This window comes from Panicum hallii, chromosome 4 (genome assembly GCF_002211085.1).
Source record: "Panicum hallii strain FIL2 chromosome 4, PHallii_v3.1, whole genome shotgun sequence".
NCBI classification, from domain to species: Eukaryota; Viridiplantae; Streptophyta; class Magnoliopsida; order Poales; family Poaceae; genus Panicum; species Panicum hallii.
Window position 1 is genome coordinate 4,158,092 of NC_038045.1, and position 8,864 is coordinate 4,166,955.

Consider the following 8,864-nt stretch of genomic DNA (forward strand, 5'->3'; position numbering starts at 1 on the left):
CCCTCCCGCCACCTAGCTGTTGGAACCGTGACTAATGCCTTCACTAGTTCTGGATCCAATCTCAACCGGGACTAAAGGAAAAAACTAATATGGGATTATGTAGTAGTGGAGGGACACGGAATAACCAGATTTTTTTTCCCGTGGTATCTAGGAGTTGACGCTCCCCCTAATCTACGTTGGAGCACCACTAAGGGTTGAGCTCCCTTGCATCACTAAGAAGCAAGTGTTCGTTAAGAATACTCCTCCATCTCCAGAGCGGTGAGCTTCAAACCGCGTACAATCTTCTTCTTCTTGGAGCTCCCACAAACTCCACGAGCTCACCAAAAGCCTCCTGGTCACCAAGATTGTCTAGATGCCGTCAAACATGTCAAACAGCAAGAGTAACAAGTCCTAAGAATACACTTGACCTACACTAAGCTGGCCGTAAGCTCAAGCACACTTGCCATCTCAAATGGATTATTTGTTCTTGTTTGGATCAACTCCTCAAACTCAATGATCTTTTCATGGCTTCAAGTCTTTCTCTTCTTCTCTAGAGTGGCCTCAGGTATTTAGGGTGTCAAAGGCCGCTCAAGTGACCCGGGGCAACTCAATTTATAGGCTAGAGAACCAGCCATAGCTGTTACCTACCACTTTCCTGAAAAGCTTAAAGCGTCAGAAGATCTGGTCGAAGGTGTCGGTTCAACTGGTCACTCTGAGCTTGAGTAGTAGCCGTTAAACTCTAGTTGTCCCCTTTTGCTGGCGTCATTGCACCGATGCATTGCACTGATGGGTATCGGATTATCCGGTGCTGAAGACATTTCTGAGAAAACCTTCTGGAGCCAAAATATGCTCTCTGATCAATCAAACGATGATTCGTCGGATTATCCGGTGCTAATCCAATTTCTTGAGCCCAACTGACCATTGCACCGACGCTTGAAAACCACAGCGTCGGTTGATCTTTCTGCCTTGATCGCTGTATCAATTTTCTGTTGCACCGACCCGTTGAAAATAAGGGGAGTCAGATTATCCGACGCATTGAACTTTGTTGTATCTTGTGCAAATGACTTTGAGTTGATTTTTCTTTGATTTTTTTCTTCTTTCAAATGTTGCTCTGACTTCTTTGAGGTGTCTAGAACTGAGCTTGAGCAGGTGTGTATGATTTCAAAGCCAAGCTAGGCTAGTTCAAGCTACTAACTCAAAAATCCCTCTTAATAGTATGGTCAAAGACTAAAAATTATAAAACCTGAACAAAATCAAGTTCCTTCATCTCCTTATGACACTTGATACTAGAAAGGTCCTTAATCTTCGTATCCAAATCCTTAGCATGCATTTCCATGCAAATTGAGGGGTCTCCTTTCATATTTCATATGAAACATAACCAATAAAAGATATTTTCTTCAAAACACACATTATCATTAATCTCCAAAACTTATTGTATGCATCTGTCGGCCTACATGCTTTCATTATTCATCATCAAGTATATTCATCAAAGGTCACAAGGCTATCGGTTGAGTATAGTTCGATATATATATGAAAAATTCATTCTACACGTGCTTGCACCTGCTCCTACATGTGTATCTTATGATGTAGGGCGCATCTGATCTAACGAAAGGTATGTACGAGGTGTATGTGGTCATATTAGACCATCTGTGATGGTATATACTTATTTTTAAGTATGTGACCATACATGGAGTATATGGATATACTTATTTTTTATACTAGTACTAATATATAATCATGATATATTTAAAAAATAGAGATGCTTTTGAAAATTTTCATACATATCCCTTTAAAGTATCTTAGAATTAGTATATAAACATACTTAAAGTGATAAATGAGTACGTGGATATATGTATGATGGTATACTGATAGTGAGAGTAGGTACAAGCGGGTATAGATAAAACTTATCATATATATATATATATATATATATATATAAAAGTAAGAGCGGTAGGCAATGTATCATTCGATACGCAACCGCGAGTTGTTTCTGGTGATTTGTCAATCTTTAGTTCTGCCATCATAATATCTTAGAAGTACGTATAGAGGTAAGGCGCGCGTGGGTGCATTTAAAGGAGTAGATGTACGTGCGTATGTGAGCATATGTATTGTTTTTTAAAAAATAATACGAAGATGACTCTTTCGATTATGTTATGTATGTTTGGTTGCTTGAAAGCAATGCAAATGAATATGAACTAGACCTATCACCAAGAAGATAGCAGACGCTTGACTTTGACTATTTCCATTCCCTAAATCCTGCATTAATGTTACGTCACCGTACCTATGCAACTAGTTTTAGTAGCTAGCATTTTTTTTTTTGCCAAGAATAGGCAGAGTATGTATATTTGAGAAAAAATATTGGTTAGGAATGAGCATCGTGCCACTAGGTATATACCTTTAATGCCGTTTGTGAATCGGTTAACAATTATCAGTTGTGCGTTTTTAGTGTTCTTATAAGAGCAAGCCCAATAGACAATAGTACAACTAAAAGCTTAGCTATAAGTCAAGATGTAATAATCAAGCCGCCCAATATATATACCTCACATTCTCTTTCCTATATATTCCCCCTCACATCCACCTGTCACCTGGGCCCTCCTCTGCCTAAAAGCACTTTTTACCTCCACATGTACTGGCTAGTTTGGCTATAAGCGTATTGTTACACTTGCTCTAACTTAACGAGGCAGGGGAATTTTCTTGATTTTCAGGGCAGAGGCAAGAAATAAAATTTCACGGGTTGATTAGTAGGCTAATGCACTACGATGAAAAATGGTCAAAAGTGACACAAGATCAGTGACGGGCGCAGGAGACGCGTCAGTAGTCTCCAACGTATGGACGGACAATATAGACGATTGACAAGCCATTGAGTGTTTTTTCGCCGAAATGTACGAGCTGGAACATAGTACTGAAACTGGGGGTCTTGTCTTGAACTCCTCAAGCAACTGGACCGAAACATGGAGTCAAAATGCCGAGAAGCAGTCAAGCAGAACGCTAGGCATAAGCGTCGCCAGAGACTGACACCTACTCTTGAACAAACAATGCAACTGCCAACTGCAGCCGGCGAGAGATGTTTTCTACATAGTGACAGAACACGAATGCAGGATCCTCTGTTTACAGCCTACAGCATAACAGAGATCTGATCATAAAATGTTTATTAGCTAGGGAAATTTGAATTGCCGTAGCGAACACACAAAAAAAAGTTTTAGAACGAACTGAACTAGGAGAAACAGAGCAGGCCGGAGATGGCCTTCTCCATGATGGCCCTCGGCAACACGATCCCGTCGTTGTCGAGGAACATCTTCACCATGTTCTTGGAGAAGCCGCTCACCAGCGCTACCCCTTTCTCCCCGGCGGTCACCGGCACGGACTTGGAGTCCCGCAGGTTCCAGAACACTACCTCCGGTATCGCCGCGCCGTGGCCAGCCTCCTCGAACTTCCTCGTGATCGCCTCGTGGTCTGTCTCCCACGGATTCGTCGACGCCTCGTCGCTCTTTTTGCCGGCGACGCGACGGCGGGGCCCCGTGGTGGGGGCGCCGCCGTGGATGATCCGGTGGAGGATCTCCGGTAGGTCCTTGAGGTAGCCGAACCCCGCGACGGCGCGGGCGTTGAGCGCGAGCGTCCTGGGGTGGCGCTCGTGCATCCAGAGCGCGGCGGCGTAGAACCCCTCCCGGTCGGACTTGCCCGTGCCGCGCACGCCGTGGAGGTTGCACGCGAGGTGGAGCGCGGTGAGCGGCTCGGCGGCCCACGCGTCGGCGAAGCGGGATGCCACGGACTCGGCCGGGGTGTCCGGGACGACGTGGAAGAAGAAGTCGAGGCACGGGTCCCCCGAGGAGGCGAACGTCGGCGAGTTGTTCTCCGTGCGCGTCTTCGCCGGCGGCGGCGGGGTGTCCGGCGTTTTGAACCCGGCGTCCAGCAGTTGCGCGTACTTGTCGCTGGCGCTGGCCGCGGCCGCTGCTGGTGCCCGCGCCTTGTCGACAGTGGTGGCCGCGGCCGCGACGCGGAAGAACTCTGCCGGTGGGCCGGTGAGGGTGTAGGACGCGGCCCTCCTGCACGCCGCGGCGACGGCAGCGGCAGCCGCCGCCATTTCGTAGCCCGGTAGGATTTTGGGATTTGTTTTCCCCTCGAGTCCCTACTCCCTACGTCAGCTAGGTGGAGGATGACGTTGTGGAAGGGCGGTGTATTCATCGCATCGAGGATCCGGAGGTGACGTCAGCAACATGATCGATCTGTGTAGGAGAGAGAATGTTTCGAAGGGAGCCGGGAAATCCTCAGGATTTTCCATTCGCTATCGTGGTCGCAGTCCCACTGACTTGTGGGTCCCGGTTCATGAGTTTGTTATTTTGCAATATTTGGTCAACACAACAACATTTGGGGAAGAGATACGGCAATGCTGTGTTCCCCACTGGCATCGAGAACACGGCAAAGTTTAAGCAAGAAATCAACTAGAAAAAAGTATTGTAATTGTAATGGAGAAAATGTTGATTATAGAGTATTTAGAATCCACATCGAGATATTATGGGTTGTAAAGTGTAGTTTTTAAAGATAGTATTTTGATGATATGATAATATAAATACTATTTATAGATAGAAACTATGGGACATTAAGCATTGTATGCGTGTAGAGCACGGCAGTTTGCAGCTTTTAGATCAGCTGTCTTTGGTTCGCGTGGGACTTGTGGTTCGTGGTGTTCAGAGTTTGTCGATTGACAATTAGTATTTACACGTGCCATTCTTAGCTTCAAACACAATACTTGCTAACCAGTTGAATCAAAGGCGCTGTACTAGTCGGCATGGCCCGTAAAGTAAGATTATTGTGTAATCTTTGCAGTAAAAATGTATAGTAGTAAAACGTAGATGAGATAACGAGATCAGAACAGGACAGAGTAATATATATACTACGTCACGAGATACACATGTAGAAATAGCTATAAGCGCGTGTAGAATGGATTTTTCATTTTATATATATACAGCGCCTATAGCTACTTCTACATGTGTATCTCGTGACGTAGGACGTATCTGACCCAACAAAAGATATGTAACCATACTAGACCATCTGTGATGGTATATATTTTAAGCATGTGACCAAATATGGAGTATATGGACATACTCATTTTTATATACTAGTATTAATGTATAATCGTGGTATATTTAAAATATAAAGATGCTTTTGAATTTTTCGTACATTTCCCTTTGTTAGAATTAGTATATGAACATATTCACACACATATATATATAGGATGAGTTTTTTCTACACTCACGTGTAGCTATTCTCACTATCAGTATACCACCGTGCGTATATCGGCATACTCATTTATCGCTTTGAGTATGTTCATATACTAATTCTAAAATACTTCAAAGGGATATGTACGAAAAATTTTAAAAGCATCCCTATTCTTTAAATATATCATGATTATACATCAGTATAGTATGTTCATATACTCCATGTATGGTCACATACTTAAAATATATACCATCACAGATGGTCTAGTATGATCATATACACCTCGTACGTATCTTTCGTTGGGTCAGATACATACTACATCATAAGATACACATATAGGAGTAGCTATAAGCGCGTGTAGAATGGATTTTTCATATATATATATATATATATATTCTAATATACTTCAATGGATATGTACGAAAAATTTGAAAAGCACCCCTACTTTTTTAAATATATTATGATTATATATTAGTACTAGTATATAAAATTGAGTATATACTCCATGTATGGTCACATACTTAAAGTATATACCATCACAGATGGTCTAGTATGATCATGTACATCTCGTACATACCTTTCGTTGGGTCAGATATGTTGTACATCATGAGATATACATGTAGAAGTAACTACGGACGTGTGTAGAATGGATTTTTCATATATATATATAAGTGGATTTCATACAAGCGTGTAGAAATGTATAGTAATACTATAAAATACTGCATAATTAAAATATAACTGAAAAAATAAATAGAAAGAAACATAAAAATATAGGGTGGCTACCTTACTGCAGCTGGCAGCCTCTTACCTCCCGGTTGGGGGTCCGGGTTGACGGACAACAAAGGTTTCCCACCGGTACCGGTAAGCTTTTATGTACTAGTGCTATTTTGGGTCACGGGCGTACCAGTCGACCGCTTTCGCCGCGTACTCCGCGCGCTTCTTCCTGCGCTCGACGGCCGCGTCGGGCGAGGTCTTGCGGTCCTGTTCGTTGGCGGCAGCGACGCGCGCCTCCCTCGTCTCTGGCAGCGTGGTGCGTTCCCCTTGCGCCGAGGGGCGCGCGCCTGGCGGTGGTGGACGAAGCGACGGGTGCCATCGCGGCGATAGACGACGAAGCCTCCCAGGGCGGCGAGGCGGGCCTTCTTCCCGGGGGTCCTCGTCGAGACGCCGCCGTGGATGGTGCGGTGGAGGATCTCGGGGAGGTCCTTGAGGTAGCCGAACGCCGCAACGGGGCCCGCGTTGAGGGCGAGGGTGGCGGGGTGGCAGCCGTGCATCCAGAGCGCGGCGGCGTAGAAGCCCTCGCGGTCGGACTTGCCGGTGCCGCGCACGCCACGGAGGTTGCAGGCGAGGCGGAGCGCGGTGGCCGGCTCCGCGGACCACGCGGTGGCGAGGAGGGAGGCGACGGACGCGGCGGGCGTCCCGGGCACGACGTGGAAGAAGAAGTCGAGGCTGGGGTCCCCCGAGGACACGAACATCGGCGAGTTGTTCTCCGTGCGCGCCTTCTTCGGCGCCGGCGTTGGCTTCGGTGCCGGCTTGTTGAAGTTGGCGTCCATCAGGTCGAGGGACGCGTCACCGGTCGTGGGCATGGCCGCGGCAGCCATCGTCGCCGCCGCCGCCGCCGCCGCCGCGGTGCGGAGGCTCTCCGCCGGTGAGCCGAGGAGGGTGTAGGACACGGCCATTGGGTGGTGGGATTGGGCTATGGGTTTTGGGAGATTTTCCTTTGGTCGATAACGATGCGCGTGATTTGGGGATGATCTGGTATGCATCGAGAGGGGATGGCTTCATTTTAAAGGTTGGGTTGAGGCGATTGGCGGTGGCTTGAGGGCCAAGTCGGTGCTATGAACCGATTCTATGGTTCCGGGCATGTGATTTAATTTGCTTGCTATAGTTGATCAGTTCTTCTTTTTTTTTGTGGAGAAACACAGTGACTGAACACAAATTGAAAATTGCCAATCTATTTTTACATCGATATTTGTGAGAGTTGCAGTATGGCAGTTGTTGTATTCATCGTGTCTTGCTTGCACCTGCACAAGATTTGATGGAATTTAATGTCTATGTTCGCAGCAATTGACACCAGTGGCTGCTCATGGCAAGTTCAATTCACGCTGAGTCGTTTCAAATTTTGAATTCGAATCTCCTGATGCATAGAACGTTACTATCCAAGTAATAAATAGCCCCCATACAAAGTTTGAAATATAAAAAGGGAAAATGATCATCGGAAGGAATCAGATGTAATAATAAGGTACTTCCTTTGTTACTAAATATTTGTCACCTTTGACTTTAGGACACGACAATTAACCATTGTCATCCTGTAAAAAAAATATGTAAATACCATTTTTTTTTGGGGGGGGGGGGTGGTGGGGGCAAGGATTGTTTCAGCATGCATTCATGCCAAGGTTCTTTAAGCTTGATTTATATTTTTGCATACTCACACTAATTTTTAAATCAAGATGTGTGAGTATATATGGTTTGACGGTTTACAATCAAGATGTGTTTACCTTTTTGACAAAAGAAATCCTGCACTCCCTCCTCACCATCATCCCTTTGAATGTCATGCTCACTACTCTCCACTCTCATTGTTCTTTGCATCTTTTTTTTAATCTCAAATACAATTTTTTTCCTGTCTGGTCTATTGACATTTATAACTAGCGTCCATTGAGGTTATGCTGCTCTTGGCTCTAAATAGTTGGTAATAAGAGGGTTCAGTAAAATTTTAGCCGTAGGTGATATAACCGTTATCAACTAGGCACCTATATTGAGTTCATCATTCTCAAGATCTACAAGTTCCAGTCTTGCATAGAGGTTCATGGACGAGTACTGTGTGCGCGTGTGTACTTTTGAAAAACAAGGTACAAATACCTCAAACAGGTTTGAACTACGTACTGGATATACATAACCCTCCTTTCAGTTATTAATCCAACTAGGATCATACATGCACACATATGAGTATGCATCTGTCTATTTCTACTGTGTGCGCATCCTTCTTCTTAGTAGGAAAGGACCAAATACAAAAAAAGTATTTTTGTTACAAATCTTGTATATGCCATGAAGCCTGTTTGGCTGTTACTAATTCTCGAGAATAGGGCACATTTCTTCATGAAAAAGTACATTTTACAAAAAGTAATAAAAATGTTTTTGTTATATATATTTGTATATGATGTGAAGCTTAATTTTGAGTGTAGCTCCAAATTCTCAGGAATGGTTCTTTTATACAGTACATTTCACTTTGGATTTTGTAGTATACACGTTGATCACAGTGTGATTCTGAAATATTATGCTACCAAATATACTACCTCTGTTCAGAAAGACCAGCCATACTTTATTTATCAAACTTGTTGTGACTACACCAGAACACTTTTCACACTACTGATTTTGTAGCTATACAGGTGATGGTGAAAAAATAATTGGGTCAAGGTCGTAATGTTCAAGACTGAGCCAAAACAAAATATGTCTTTATTTTCGCACGGCAGAGAGCAAGCACTAATAGTGACGTCGGAAACTTCCCCAGCAAAGTAATTGCAAAGCAAATTCAAAATGCAGAGCAACGAAATATTAGGTGTAAGCAACTATAGCAATTACCACGGCAGAAGGAAGACATTGCAAGTACAATACGCAGACTGACAAGAGACGAGGAATACGAGATGCACAATGCTCGCTCTGTTTATGGCTTG